This window comes from Orcinus orca, chromosome 8 (genome assembly GCF_937001465.1).
Source record: "Orcinus orca chromosome 8, mOrcOrc1.1, whole genome shotgun sequence".
In the NCBI taxonomy this organism is placed as follows: domain Eukaryota; kingdom Metazoa; phylum Chordata; class Mammalia; order Artiodactyla; family Delphinidae; genus Orcinus; species Orcinus orca.
The window spans coordinates 100,452,264-100,467,498 of record NC_064566.1 but is presented as its reverse complement, the minus strand read 5'-3'; positions in this window follow the sequence as shown (position 1 = coordinate 100,467,498).

Genomic DNA, 15,235 nt, shown 5'->3' with positions numbered 1-15,235 from the left:
AAGCCAACGCATAAGACGCATTAGCGCTCATTTTACATGCCCCTCTGGAGAAGGTGTGTTTGTGCCCCTCAGGGGACCATGCTTGTCTGTGGCTGGAACCCTCAGAGAGGCATAAAGAATACGCCCTCGTGGTGGTATGGCTCTTACTCATGCTGTGCCAGTGAGTGGCCAGTCCTGAGACAGTCTTTGCCTTGTCCTAGTGGCTTCCTGTGAATTCAGGGGCCAGGATGGCAGCAGGGACAGTCCTACCAATGTTCCTCACTTGCTCCTGTGTGTGACCTGACAGTATCCTCGCTTCCTGCTGCTTGGGGGAGTGACAAAGAAGGATACTTCTTTCACTCAGCTACACAAGCTCTCTGCCCTCGACTCACCTTCCTGTTATCTGGCCCCCTTCACATGCTACCTCCTCATACCTGGCAGGGTGTGGACAGTAGTATCTGAAGGCAATAAGGAGGGAAGGGATGAGCGACTGAATCACACACTAAAGAAAGAGAGCCTTAGTTCTTATTGTGGGTAGCCCTATAATTGGTCAAAAATGCTTACTATGCCTTAGTATCAGACACCTGAAAACAGGAGCCGGCAGATAATGACCTTTTTGCCCATCAAATACCAGTTCCTATTGCTAGCAGGTTTCATTGACCATCCATGGGACTTTTTTCGGTAGTTAGTTATCCGTTTAGGTCCTTCTAGATATAGCAACGAGTGTCCTCCCTGGTTTTTTCAAAGGGACCCAGGGACCTGAATTCTTGAGTAAGTCTGTGAGAACAAGCGCCACGAGGACAAGCCATTAGGCAGCAGAACCCTCGCGTTTCCCTGCACACACACGATCATCATTCTTTGAACACATCTCCGTTCTCCCACTTCTGTCTCACTGAACAGAGAATAGCACGATTTTTTCTGTGATAGAGTCAAAACCCAGACCCTTGATTAGTGGGGTAGGAGTTGAGATATTAGGAGAAATTGGGATTACTCAACCTTTTAAAGGTTCAATTTCATATTAGGCCTGTTGATTGAGACGCCAAGTGTAGTGAAAAGAACATGGGTTTCGAGGCAGAGCCAGCTCTGGCTCTCCTACTTCTCCAAACCTCAGTTCTCTCATCTGTAAAATGTGGATAATAACATTTATCTTGCAAGGTGGCTGTAAGAATTTAAAATTATGCATATAAAAAGTGTCTGGCCATATGCATATAAAAAGTGTCTGGCCTGCAAAGTCTTTAATATCCTGTGTGTGTGTGTGTGTGTGTGTGTGTGTATGTGTGTGAATGTATATGTATGTGGGTGTCTGTGTGTGTGTATATAACTTCACTCACTGAGTTATTGTAAACATTATGATAATACATGTGGAATAATTTGGGCTTGACAAGGATGGATGTATGGGTTAAGTAAAGTGTCATAAAAATGAAGGAAGCTATTATTATCTCAAATATATCAGATGCTGAACTCTTTCTAAGAAGAATTGCTTTTAAACTTCTTCCAGCCAACACAATCAAAAGATAAATAAACAAGGTGCCCATGTATCCAAAAAGATTTTGTTTCTCAATAAAAGACAATTTTTCGGAAGGGCTTGGCAAAGAAAGCCCCAGCATTGATACGACTGGTCAAAAGGAGGGGCTTCAGTCTATGCAAGACTGGACTGATGGCTCATAATGGCCTGAAGAATGGGCTTTGGGGACCACTATCCGCCAAACAAGGGGACAGTCCTGCTCTCAAACAGTCAACCGGGGTGGCAGCAGGTATATATACGGACAACCTGAAAGGAGGCAGTCCTTGGGAAGGGAGGAGCAGATTGGGCAAGTGGTTAAACTATTATGGTCTCCCAAAGTTGCTTTGTTCAGGGGGAGAAATAAAAAGGAATATAAGGTAACGATAAAAGGCAGACTCAGGTAGTCTGTTCACACAAGCTGAGGACAAGTTTTGGTTGCTCTAGTATCTGAAAGTAACAATTCATTAATATATTCATTTAATCAACACTGTTGGAGTGCCAACTATGTGCCAGGCAGGATGAGACAGGCACAGCCCCTAATCTCAAAGGAGTCACAGTTGAATGGGACAGACATGTATAGGGATGTAATTCCACCTCAAAGAGCCCTAGAGGAACAGGTTGACTCAAACAAGAAGCAGGTTAAAGAGGTATGTTCATCCTCCTAAGGAGGCCCTGAGAAAGGATCAGATGACCCTGGAAGAGGCTTGAGATGCTCCACAGTAGGTAATATGAGAAGCAGATGTGAAGCACAGCTGGGCGCGTGCCAAGTAGAGAAGAAGAGAAAGGTAGGACCAACAGAGCGCATGGACACAGGCATGTGCAAAACAGCAGAGCATGAAAAAGCGTGGTATATTTAAGAGATGGTGCATAAAAAATTCTGTGTAGCTGGAGAGCACACATGCGCAGTGAGGAGTTGCTGAAGATATGACCGTTTTTACTTGTGGTGAAATAGCAAACAGCCTTCAAAGCCAATGTTAAGGGGTTGGGATTTTGTCCTTCGGACAGTTGGGAGTTATGAAAAGGAGGTTTTCAAGAAGGGTTGAGACACAATCAGATTTATGTTCTTAGAGGAAAAATGGCCATTTAAAAGCCCTTGCCGACCTCTGATTCTGGATCAAGATGGAATAGACTCACTTCTCCCTATTCTTCTTGCTAAGTGCTAAAACCCTGGGCATTGTATGTACAGCAACATAAGAAAATTCTGAGAAAGTGGAGAGAAGAAGGAAGATTAGCTAGGAAACTCGAGATCTGAGGAAAGACACAGTAGTGGTTTGTCTGGGTTGCTTTTTATTTCATTTATCCTGGGCTGGGCTCTGGAGAAGCCAGCACCCAGTCCAGAAACATCAACAGCACAGACAAAAAAGGAAAGGAAAAAACACCAAGAAAAGCTAGCCAGCTAAGTAAAGGATCAAGAAAGGGGCAGCCCCTCCGCCCAAACACTACAGAGAGCACAGCAGCCCGCCCCACTTCTATCAGCAGAGGCAAAGTGGAGGCCTCAACTTCCATTTGCACCTGGCTGGAATGAGGCGTCCTCCCAGCCCCGCCATCAGGACATCAGGGTGGTGTCATGGAACTCCGAGTTCTGGGAAGCCAGGACTTTCGCCACCTTCCAGTGGTGATGAGCACGCCCCCACCCCACCCCCATGATGTCAGCAGAGATCATATGGGGAGCAGTAAGGAGGGCCCCTCCCCCTCTCACGCAGGGTGGTGTCAGTGGAGGCACAGTAGGGACCCTGATCTCCCACTCTCCAAGCTGTAGCGAGATGCCCTTCTCCACCACCCCACGGGTATCAACTGAGGCCAAGTAGGAAACCTGAATTTCTACCACCCACCTGGAAGAGAGGATTAAAAACATGATCCAACATGCTGTCACTTTCTTAAAAAACTAAACATACATTCACCATACAGCCCACTAGTTGCCTTCCATAAATGAAAATTTCTGTCCATACAAACCTGTATACAAATGTCTGTAGTGGCCTCATCTATAATAGCAAAAACCTAGAAACAACGAAAATGTCCCTCAACAGGTGAATAGTTATGGTACACCCAATACTACTCAGCAAATAAAAGAATTATTACTACACACAATTTGGATGGATCTCAATGGCATTGTGCTGAGTGAAAAAAAAATCTGTCTCAAAAGGCCACGTACTGTATGATTCCATTTCCTTGAAATGACAAAATTATAGAGATGGCAAGGAGCTTAATGGTGGCCAGGGGTTAGGGATGTGGGGACAGGGAGGGGTGCGAGTGTCACTTTCGAGGAGTAACATGAGGGAGGTCTTTGCGGTGATGGAATAGTTTTGTATCTTGATCATGGTGGTGTTTATATGAGTCAACACATGTGGAAATGGCACACATAGAGCCATACATACATTCTGTACCAATGCCAACTTTCTGCTTTTGATATTGTGCTATAGCTATAGGAGAAACTGGGTAAAGTTTCCTCCCTGAATTATTTTTGCAACTTCCTGTATATATATCATTGTTTTTAAAAAAGTTTTTTAAAAAGTGGAAAAAAAAAAAGGAGCTCTTTGTCAACTTTTTAGTTCTTCCTAGTAGTTCTCAGTTTGCTAATTCTAGAAACAGGGGATGGTACAAATTTACCTTTTAATATAAATCTTTTCTTTTCGGAATATGCTGTGGAGTGGCAAGGTCAGCTGTCCATGCTAATTCAAGTTAACATCTAACTTGCCTTCATGAGTACAGGTTTCAGCATTATTCCCTTGATTCCAAGTTATTCCACCTCTGCTTTTATCTAACACCTTCTTCTGTACCACTTTATGGCTAGGAGATAATACTCCTCCCCATTCCAAAGACAAGAAAATTTAAGCTTATAGAAGAAAACAGGCATGTTCTGAATCACATAATGGTGGCGGCGGAAAGATAAGATACCAGCTCTCCCCAGGGCCACTCCATAAGATCAGATTCCTTCTCAGCCCCTGGGGTGACTGTGGACATGCCTCCCTGCCTTTCACTGCTGCTCTCTTGTATCTACAGTTGGGAGCACAGTTTTACTGCACCATTGTAAAGCAAGAGGAATGAAACAGGGAGAACAGGTTGGACAAAGGAAAATTGGAAAGTGGATTTAGAAATGAGAAGCATGTGACTTCAAAGAACTGTGATGCTTTTCACAGACAAGAATGGGAAGGTCTTTTATAGGGAGAAGTTTACTAGTCAGATTAAAGAAGTTCTGGATAAACAAACTAGTGCCGCACTATATAAACTGGAGATGTTCTTGCTACCCTTCGGTGTCCATGGCAGCAAAGGCAGGCCCCAGATCTGGAAAAACTCTCTTATATCTCCTTTGGCCCAACAATACCTTCACCCTATAATTTCTCCACAAAACTCTTTTGCGCTGGTCTCAGATCCCTGGCTTAGTGTGCTGTTGGCATTCCTTGTAAAATATGTGAAGGACAGGCAGGCTGCAAGATACAGGAACTGAGCTCGAGACTGAAATTCCTGGGAGAGAGACCTAAACCTAGTCCTAACCCTAACTTAGATCCAAGTCTTCCCTTCTTCTGAATTCAAGATCATCTAAATGCTCACCGTATGCTTCTAGTAATTTCTATTGACTGAGCCCTATTTCTAAACCTTTCCCCCCCACCCCTACTCATGAATTTGTACAGGTTCTTTCCAGTTTATAATGACAGAGTTTCAGCCAGAGAGAGGGGCATATGCCCAGGCATCTCTAGGGGAAAAAAAAGCAAAACAGAAAATTCATCAGTTTCTTTCAAACTCCTTGTGTGACTTTGTCAAGTCCTTCAAGTCTTATAAAGTCCTCGTCTATTTATTGCACGGTAGCAGGTTTAAGACATACACACACAAGCCTCAAAATTAACAAATACAATCAGGTTGAAAACAGATGAACTATGAATAAACATTCGGTCTGGTTAATTAACAAATATTTAAAAAATCAAATCTGAAATTCCTTATAAAAGCTTCCAGTAAAGCAAACTTAAGAAGACCTGGATCCTAAATTAACACTCTTGCTGCACCTATATGAATAATTAGACCCAATCTAATGAGACCAGCCTTAGGTTGTGATCAAGAATAGCCTTTCTTGGAGACTATTTTGGATCAAAACAAAGGAAGCTGTAGAAAACATTTTATGCTTCGGTGGAAAATTACACATTGGCTAGAGGACTCCCCTCCGGGTTATCTGATTTTAGCCGATAGTTGATCTAATTTACAATTCTGCAAATTTTAAATAACTATAGAAGAAAATCAGTTTTGTCTCCATTTGAACTTTCACAACGTTCCTTTATTCATATAAATATGAGTATTTTTTTTTCTTTTGCCTTTTCTTGGAACCAGTTATAACAGCTGCTTATTTTCCTTAGGGGTTTAAGTCTAACACATGCTCACTTTAATATCAACATGTTCATTTTAATATCTGTATGAAAGTCATGAGTTTACTTTTTTCTGAAAACTGTCTTTTAATGTATATAAACAATTATCATGTAAGGCAGAAAAAATATGTACTGCATACAAGTAGGATACTATGGCTGGGCAGGAGGAAGAATTCCTTCTGATTGAGAGAAATCAGATAGCTTTTCATAGAGCGGGTGGCAGTAATCCTTTGCCTTAAGGGTGAGTAAAATTTTAAGACTGAGAACTGGAAGGACAATTTCAGGCAAACAAAAGGCCTATTAATCCTAAGGGGCTCTCCTGACCCAAATGTTATTAGCCTGCACCCAGCACCCTACAGTCCCAAGAAGAGGCCAGACTCAGTCCTGTGATATTCACACAGGAGCAATACCCAGTTTGGAACCAGTCCCAGGGAATCTCCCTGTATATCTGACCTGGCAAGGCTTACAGTCCCAACGCTAGCTGATGAAGGACTCCTGGCAAGCACAGAAGCACGAGGTATGATGAAACTGGGATAACTGGCTCATCAATTCAAAGCAGGGTGTCTTGAAATGAGCATCACAGCCTATTTCCTCTATGTCAGATAGAACTATACCACAGCCTAGACGAATTCCCTACCCTGTGCCGCCTGGCAGGCCAGGTGTAGGGTTGTATGGATCTAATTGCATCTTACTCCTGGAGTCAAATTAAGTTTCATTAATGGCTATTAATCCAAACATTTCCATTTTGCCAGTGGTGAAGAGGAAGAGGTAGGTATGGAGTTCAGAAAATGTAATACAAAGAAAACACATATTTAGTAGAGCATTAACTAAGTCTCCAGCTATCACTGTTTATCTGTGCCTGATGACATTCCTTCATGAATGGATTTTCCAGCGTAAGCCACTGTGTGTAAGTCTATACCTACTGTAGACTGACTTACTACAGACACTACAGTATAAGCCACTTACACTATATTAGTCTCCTAGACTAATAACAAACACCTCCACAGTTTTCAGAAACCCATGCCTAGCCAAACTTCCGATTGTGTTGGCTCAAGCTCCAATCCCGTTCTACTTCAAACTCTCTTTTCCCTTGATCCTCCATTGTTAATTTCAGTCTCAGCCTGTTTTTTTTTTTTTTTTTTCGGTTCGTGGGCTTCTCACTGTTGTGGCCTCTCCCATTGCGCAGCACAGGCTCCAGACGCACAGGCTCAGGGGCCATGGCTCACGGGCCCAGCCGCTCCGCGGCACGTGGGATTCTCCCGGACCGGGGCGCGAACCTGTGTGCCCTGCATCGGCAGGCGGACTCTCAACCACTGCGCCACCAAGGAAGCCCCCAGCCTGTTTCTTGCCTTATGTCTATGTGGTTCCCCCTCCCACTCCCAGCTCTGTTTCCGGGTTTTTGGTTTTTGTTGTTGTTTGTTTTTGTTGTTTGTTTTTTACAGAGCAGGGGTCACAGGGAGAAAGGCCCTCATCTACCATCCCTGAGCCAAGTCACTTGTAAGGGAAGAACAAGGAGTTACCTTATGTGGAAAAAGGCTCCTGAGGCTGAACCCTAAAAGACCGAGCTGTATGACAGTCAGTCAGGTTTCATGCGTAGGATATAATGTCCCAATAGTGACAGGAAAAGATGTATTGCTCAGCTCTGTAGCAATTGCTTTGAACTCCTTAGAGAAAACACAGAGTCCCCCTGGGAAAACAGGGTAAGACATGTTCCTCCTGTAGCTGAACCTGTCAGGTGAGGGTACCTACAGTTTTAAGCCAGGAAGGACTTGAAGATAGGCATCATTTCACCCTCTGGATGAGCAATAAAGGAGACGTGCTAATCTACAATTTAAACAACACACCCATCCATTTGGCAACTAGGCAAAGTCTCTTTCCTTGATTCTCCACCTTAAAAAAAAAAAAATCTGGCTTTAGGGGTAAGAAGGCTCAGAGTAGGATGGAACAATGAACAAAATCAAATACCCAAATGCAAATCAAATGTAAATGTCATCATGACCTAGGGACTTAGAAAACCTTTTCTCTTAGGCATTAATACGAAAGGGCAAATGAAATGTTTGAACTATCTCATCCAATTCTCACAACAACTCTATGAAGTAGGTACTATTATTATTCCCATTTTGCAGATGATGAAACTGAGGCACAAACTAACACAGCATTGTAAAGCAATTATACTCCAGTAAAGATGTTAAAAAAAAAAGAAAAAGAAAAAGAAACTGAGACACAGAGAATTCAAGTAACTTGCTTAAGCTCACACAGCTGATATGTGGTACAATCAGAATTTAACCTGTGACTGTGACCTTAACCACTGCACAAACTATCCCACAGCAGTAGGGCCTTTGAAGACAGAGCAAGAAAGAGCTTTGACAGCAAAAAAGAATGTTTCAATCTCTAGAAGATTCTATTCAGAGGGAAGATAGAAATCTAAATGACTTTTCCCATCCCTAACTTAAACCACATAAATATTCACCCCAAGATTTCAAAGCTTCTTTTACTAAATTACCATTTTGGTTTTTTGTAATTTCTACCCTGTTTTCCATGGTCTTTCATCCCTGAACTTCTCAAATTTTATATGCCTGGTATTCACCAGATAATAAAACCAGGAGACTAGGTGCCCAGTCTTTCTTATAGAAAGACCACAGAATGCTGCAGCCTCTAGGTTCTAATCACCACCTGATAATAACTATCATGTCAGAAGTCCCACAGCTAAGGGATATTACTTTCCTACCTAAACCTCCTATTATTGGGAGAGGGGGAAGGGAAGGAGAAAGGAAGGGAAGGACATTCATAATGCTAACAAGTTTATTTCAGGCCCAAGGTGTTTTTTTTTTAAGTAAATTGCTTAAAAAAAAAATTCAAACATACACAAAAGCAGAGTGAATAGCATAATGAAACCCCAATATACCTGTCACTGAGATTCACTATTATTAAACTTTCGCTACACTTACTTCATCTACCTCTCTTGTCTCATTTTGTTGAATTATTTTAAAGTAAATCTCAAACATAATTTTATTTCATCCCTGTGTACTTCAGTATCCATCCCTGTATAGATATTTTCTTATATAACTATAATGCCATTGTTATACCTAACACAATGAACAGCTCAGACTCTGTTCAAAATTGCTTCAAACACACATTTTTCGGACTGTTTTTTTAATTTTTCATATCAGGATCCAAACAAGGTCCATACATTATATTTGAGGTTTGTAATCTCTTTAAATCTGTCTAAATCTAGAGCCACCTCCCCATTTTTAAAATTCAAGCCATTAACTTGTTGAAGGAAGTTTTGTTTTCCTGCAGAATGACCTATCCTCTGGATTTCTGCTTTCTCATGGTATAATTTGTTTCCCTCTCTCTCCTTCCTATAAATGGAATCCTCATGGCTTTTCTCTTTACGTATTGTTTTCATCTAAACTAGAAAACACAGAAAATGATTTGAGAGGCTATTTTCTCAATTCTCCCAAGGATGGTACACAGCTAGTGCCGTTCTAAGTGTGTAACTGAATTGAACTTGGGTCTTACTTGCCCGCCGTGCAGCAGAGCCAACTTACTAACACTGCGTTGTGATGAAGGAAATTCCAGCGTTTATTTGTAGGGTGCAAAGCAAGGAGTATGGCGTGGCTCGTGCTCAAAAGACCTGAATTCCCTGATGGCTTTCAGGGAAGGGTTTTCAAGGCAACATCAGGGGTGGAGGTTGCAGGGTGTGTGATCAGCTCATGGGCTTTCTTCTGATTGGTGTGTAAGGTAAAAGGGTGATGTTTCAGGAATCTTTATCATCAACCTTCTGGTTCCAACCAGTCTGGGGTCTACGTGCTCGTGTTCAGCATTTAGTCCCCATGGGTGGGAGGGCAGTCTTAGCTCCTGCAGAACAACTCAAAAACATGTGTCAGGTTGTAACGTGTATCCACAAGGAGGAACTCGGACTCCGTTTTGTTGCTGAACTATTGTTTCTTGACTGCTTTTCCTTTGTTCCTGCCTTCCCTCACTTCCCTAATTAGCAACTTCTTGAGTCTGCTCATTGGAACTCAGGGAAGCCTTAGGAGACTAAAGCCTTTTTCCGCAAACGAGAAATGGGGGACACAGAGGGACTTTTGTACCTGGCAGGACCCCACAGGGTGCTGCTTACTTTCAATCCCCTCTTTTCTTTGATACTCCTCAAGTGTGAGGGGACCAGGGGCAGGACCAGAAAGGAAATCAAGTTTTAGGTAAAGAGGTTAATCACAAACTCAGCAGGGGAACTCGGTTTTAGGGGCACTTGGTTTCAAGTGAACCGGAGAGAAGTTAATTTATTATACACAGTGGATTCCGTATAATGATTTCCGTAGATGTTTTGAGGCAGGGGGAGGAACCTAAGACAAGAATTGAGTAAAACGTTTACCAAGGGTGATCTCATCTTGGGGCCTGGAAGGGATGATGACTCGTGCAGTAAGTACAACACCAAACTGTCTTAATCGAAAGGAATTGACTTGACTTCTCTTTGGCACACCCCTCTAATAGTGGTCAGTAATACTGGGAGCAAGACCAGACATGGACCATTCATTTCTACCTTAAGAGACCTTTAAAAACCAAAGTCAGCATATTCAAAGTCTTTTGCTCAGTGGAAGGGGCCTAGCATGCCAGGAGAACATCTGCTTTTATCTCTCTCTATAATATATCCAATCTGCCAAGTCTTCTTTTCGGAGAAGCATGGGAAAATGCCCAAGATGGGACACAAAAGCAAACTATGCTCACTACACTTAAAGTGAAACTAAAGGAATAGTTTGCTTCCAAAACCAGCATCTAAGGAAGCAAACAGAAGAGTAATACCTGCTACCTATCAGATCTTAAATTGTTGGAAGATGTGAAAGCAGCAGTTTCTAGCCTCTGCACCCAGTGGGTAGTCAATAAAGTTACTGATAATCTCATTCCTGCCCATCATAAAAGGGCTAAAAGATAAGGGTAAGTAATATTGGACAGTTACCAGTAATACACTGGAACAATGCCAGGGAGAAGCCACAGAGTTCATTAGAGCAAGCCGTTTTAGGTAGAACTGCCTAGGAAAATACATCACGTGCCAGCTTTGTGATTGTTACTGCACAAAAACTAGTACATGAATATTCTCCGCCACTACCGTAATCCTGGAATTGCCTCTATCACATGTATATTCCGTCTTTCGGCATGAATTCTGTAAGTTGATAAAGTTGCCTCTGGGGAATAGAACAGCTGAGCTCTTCTGGGATCGTGGCCCTCTTGCTGGACACATGCCCATACCTTCCTATATCCTCCTGCCCTGCTCTCCTATTCCATTGTGACCTACTGAACTCGCATCTACTCTGACAAGATCAGGGTTGGAATCAGAGTTGAAGAGGATGAACGGGTCTGACACTACCGCAACATCTACAAGTAAAATGTACCACGAGTCCACAACTCAGCATGAAGAGCGAATGAAATGGAAAACTGGTGAGGTCAAAGGTGTAAAACATAATTAATACATTCATAGAACATTAGAGCCACAGGGGAGATTGAAGGTCCCTTAGTATAACTCTCTTTACAGAAAGAGAAAACTGTAGCCCAGAGAAATTGTCTCAAATCACAGTCACAGTTAAAGAATGAAAAACAAAGTAAGGTGATGTCTAAGGACCTTTAAAGATAGAAAACATTAGGTAAAACTACTAATCATGTAGAAGCATTTGGAATTTTAAAAATTCAAATCTGCATATCTATTTAACAAGTATTTTCTGAGAGCTTGTTACATGTCAGATAGAGCACTGAACAAAAACAGACAAAAATGCCTGTGCTCATGGAGTATACAATCTAGTGGGGAAAGAAAATAAAACATTAAGTAAAATATATAGTATGCCATACAGCTGTAAGTATCATGAAGAAAAATAATGCAGGGAAAGGGGAGACAGAGCACCTAAGCATGGGGCTGGGTAGGAGGGTCATATTTTAAAACAGCGTGGTCAGGGAAGGTCCTCTTAATTCTGATACACTTGAATGAAGGCTTGACGGAGGTAATAAAGTGAGCCAAACATTATCTGAGGGACAAGTGTCTCCAGGCAGAGAGCTAATGAAAAAGAAGAGTCCCTGGAACATCCATCGAAATACAAGGTCAACGAGGTCCAGCAGAACAAGCAAGGAGGAAAGTAGTGGGAGATAAAGTCTCAGAAGTAACTGGGACCAGATTTTACAGGGCCTTGTATGACACTGTAAGGACTCCGGCTTTTTCTGAATGAAATGAATAGCCAAAGGAGACTTTGAGCAGAGGAGTGACATGATCTCACTTTTTTGAAAGGACTGCTAAGTGGTCCTAAGTGCTAAGAACTTAGGTGGTGCTAAGAACAGTCTATAGTGGGCAAATAGAGAAACAGAACCAACCAGGAGGCTACTGCAATAACTCGGGTGAGACATGATGGTGACTTAGAACAGGGTTGTAGTAGGGCAGACATGGAAAAAAGGTAGAGCCAACAAGGATTGGTAGAGCCAACAAGGATTCAAGGTAGAGCCAACAAGGATTGGATGTGGGCTGTATAAGAAAGACAAGAGTGAAGGTTGCCTCCATGCTTTTTTGGCCAGAACAACTAGAAGGATGGTGTTGTCATTTGCTGAGAATGGAGAAGACTGCAGGAAGAAACAGATGTTTTTATAGTTTGGGATGTGTGTATGTGTGTGTGAGAGAGAGAGTGTGTGTGTGTGCAGAGGGTGGAAATCAGAAGGTTTGGTTTTAGATGTGTTAAATTTGGCTGCTGTATTGAGAAAGTACACAGGTGCAAGAAGAGATTACTTAGGAACTCTTAAAATAATCTATGAGAGAGATGATGGTGGTTTGGACCAGGCACCTTGCAGTAGAAGTAATGTGAACTGGAAATATATTTTGCAGGTAGAGTTGCCATGATTTGCTGATGAAGTGATGAAAGATGAAAGAGAGAGAAACAGGAAAGTCAATGATTTCTTCAAGGTTCTTGGCCTCAGTAACTAGACAAATGGAATTACTATTAACTGATATGGGGGAGACTATAGGAAGAGCAAATTGAGGGAAACCAATGATGTGGAAATGTCAAGTAGGCAGTTAGGGTTAAAAGTTTGCATTTTCAGGGAGAGGTCTGCACCAGATATATAAATGTGGGAGTTATCAGTATATAGGTAGTATTTCGAGCCACAAGACTAAAACAGATCACCAAAAGAGCAAGTGTAGATACAAAAGAAGTCCAGGGACTGAGCCCTGGGACACTCTCAAAAGCTTTGGGGTTGTGGGAGCCATGTGTAAGGTACCTCAAAAAAACAGAGTGATCAATTGTGTTTAATTCTGATGACAGGTCCAGATAAAGTCTGAGAATGACCATTGGATTTAGCAATGTGGATGACATTGATGGCTTTGAAAAGAGCACTTTCATTGGAGAGGTAAAGGCAAATAGTCTTACTAGAATGTATTCGAGAGTGAACGTGATAAGAACAGGAACAGGAAGTATAGACACGCAAGGAGTTTTATAAAGAGAAGCAGAGAAGGTTGGTGGTACATGAAGGAGAATGTGGGGTAAAGAAAGGCAGCAGGTGGCTTTCTTTTTCTTTCTCTCTCTCTCTCCTTTCTTTTTTTCTTGGTTAGTTTTCAAGATGGGAGAAATTACAGCAAGTTTATATACAGATAGGAACACTCTAGTAGTCAAGGAAAAATTATGATGCAGAAGAGAAGGGGAAGAAATGCAGAGGCAATGTCCTTTAGTAGGTAGAAGGGAACAGGATCCAGCCAGTAGTCAGAGTAGGCCTAAGACAGGAGAGCAAACAGCTCATCCATATTAACAGGAATCAACACACACAGGTAGGTAGGTAGATATGACGGTGGGAGCTCAGGGAAGTTCCCTTTGACTGCTTGTTTTTTCAGTGATACAGAAAGCATCGTCACCAACTGAGAGTAAGTGTGAGGGAAAACCTACAGGAACTTTGAAGAGAGTAAAAAAAAGAAACGGTTATCTAGGAAAGTGTTCATTCTTAATCAATTGTTTTTCACTTGAAATGTCTGTCACCTACGTTATTTGAAATAGTGGGCCCAATTTTAATCCTGTCCCTCACCGCCTTGCCCTGAAATCAAAATCTATCTCATTTAGCCTCAATCTTATCTTCAGGCCTCTTCTTCCTTATTAGTCCCTGCTAATTTAGAAAACTTGTAGAATTTGTCCTCCCAACCATGACTTCAGAAACGTGTAAATTCAGGTAAAGTCTTAGAGTCCAGGCTCCTTTCCAAAGCACATTCATCCAATTCAAACAGGATTCATTGCCCTATCATCACTAAGGGTCATGAGACCCAGGCTTCCTCCTTGGTAGCTGCTAGTTATCCCAGTATTCTCTAACCCCACAAAAATAAACCTTTAGATACTGTCTACACATAACCAAACTACAATACAAAAGCATACTCATTCTCAGGTGAGATTTATATTCATAGACTTAACCTAGAGGAAGAAGACTTGAAATTTCCCTGGTCCTGTGTAAGACCTAATCCCATCACCATTCTACCATTAACTTGATGTCAGACAAGTCGATTCACCTATATCAGATAACCAAACTAAAAAAGTAGAACAAAACCAGCAGAAAAAACAAAAAAACAATCAAAACACGTTAGACGAGACCAAAGAAACAAATAAAAACCAATACAACTTATCCTAGGAGTGAAAAACTTTAACATCTGAAAATCAATTAATATAATACATCTTATTAATAGAAAAAATGACAAAAATACATGATAATCTGAATAGATGCAAAAAAAGCATTTGACAAAACCCAACAACTTTTCATGATAAAAACACTCAACAAACTAGTAATAGAAGGGAACGTCCTTAAACTAATAAAGCCTATCCAAGAAAAATGCACAGCTAACATCCCACATAATAGTGAAAGACTAAATGCTTTCCCCCTAAGATTAGGAACAGGACACAAATGTCATCATTCCTATTCAACATTGTACTGGATGTTCTATCCAGGGCAATTAGGCAAGAAAAAGAAATCAAAGGCATCTAGATTGGAAAAGAAGTAAAACTGTCTCTATTTCCAAATGAGAAAATCTTATAGATGAAAAATCCTAAGGAATGCCCTAAAAAACTATTAGGTATAAAAAATTAATTCAGGAAGGTTACAAGATACAAGATTGATATACAAAAATCAATTGTATTTCTATACACTTGTGATGAACAATCTGAAAATAAAATTAAGGAGATAATCCATTTAAAATAGCATCAAAAAGAATAAAATACTTTGGAATAAATTTAACAAAAAAGTACACATTTTATGCTCTGAAAATTACAAAACATTGTTGAAAGAAATTAAAGACTTAAATGAGTGGAAAGACATCCCATGTTCATGGATCAGATGGCAATAGCTCCCAAATTGACCTATAGATTCAACACAATCCTTATCAAAATCTCAGCTAGCT